This window comes from Onychomys torridus, chromosome 10, assembly GCF_903995425.1.
Source record: "Onychomys torridus chromosome 10, mOncTor1.1, whole genome shotgun sequence".
Taxonomy (NCBI): Eukaryota; Metazoa; Chordata; class Mammalia; order Rodentia; family Cricetidae; genus Onychomys; species Onychomys torridus.
Window position 1 is genome coordinate 46192010 of NC_050452.1, and position 1276 is coordinate 46193285.

The following is a 1276-nucleotide window of genomic DNA, read 5'->3' on the forward strand; positions in this document are numbered from 1 at the left end:
GTAGAGCCCTCGCATAGCAACTGCAAGGCCCTGGGTTTGATCCTCAGCTCCAAAAAAAAAAAGTCCTTGAATTGGCCAGGGCATGGTGATGCACACCTTTAATCCTAGCACTGGGGAGGCAGAGGCAGGCAATCTCTGTGAATTGTGAATCTAGGCCACTCTGGTCTATACAATGAGTTCCAGGACAGCAAGGCCTACAGAAAGAGACCCTGACTCAAATTAATGATAATAATAATAGTCTTTGTCTTTTGTGGCAATTAAAATCACCATGACTTCTGTAAAATAAAAATACCAGTTGTCTGGACTTTTAGATATCATTTATATGTTATTATTATCAAAACTAATTGTCAAACAAAATAATGGGCAGGGGAGATGTGCTATAGGGAAATAATAAATAAATAAAACAATATTTAACATGCTAATAATTAGAGAAGGTGTAGATTTTTCACTCAAAGTGGTTTCTCTTTAAAAATGTTTCTCGATAAACCCAGGGGCATTCAAAGGTGCCGTGCTTTTTCCTCATTGTACTGTCCAGCATGGCAGCCACTAACCTCATTTAGCTTTAACTAAATACAAACTAATGAAATTATATTTCTCATTCTCACTGTTCTTATTTCAGGTGTTCATGTGTGTGGCTAGAGGCTACATATTAGCGTTAACAGGATGTTTCCATCCTCACTGAAGTGTTTTTAAGAGAACTCCCTGGCAAGGGCTCGTCAGTAAGAACACTAAGCTATAACCCCACTGTCATCCTCATTTTGTTTTGTTTTTTTTGTTTGTTTTTAACTTTTTATATTGAGACAGGATCTTGCTAAGTTGCCCAAGCTGGCCTTGAATTCATTCCTCTTGCCTCAGCCCTATTACCAATTGGAATCACCAACCTGAACTACCAGGTCCAGTAAGGTGGACACTTGTTGAGGGTTAGGTAGAAGAAGGATCAAAAGAGAATGGATTAAACAATGAGGCAGCCCAGATTTTCATTTGTTTGGTAGAATCGCCCAATGTCATGATGGAGGCACCCCCTGCTGTGGTAATTTGTTTGTGATCTAACAAATAAAGCTTGCCCGAAGATAAGAGTGCAGAGCTAAGCCACGAATTTACCATAGAGGCCAGGCGTTGGTGGCACACACCTTTAAATTCAGCACTCAGGAGGCAGAGGGAGAAAAATCTCTGTGAGTTCAAGGCCACGCTGGGCTACACGAGATTGACCCAGTCTAAAAGAGAAACTGAGCCAGGCAGTGGTGGCTCACACCTTTGATCCCAGCACTTGGGAGGT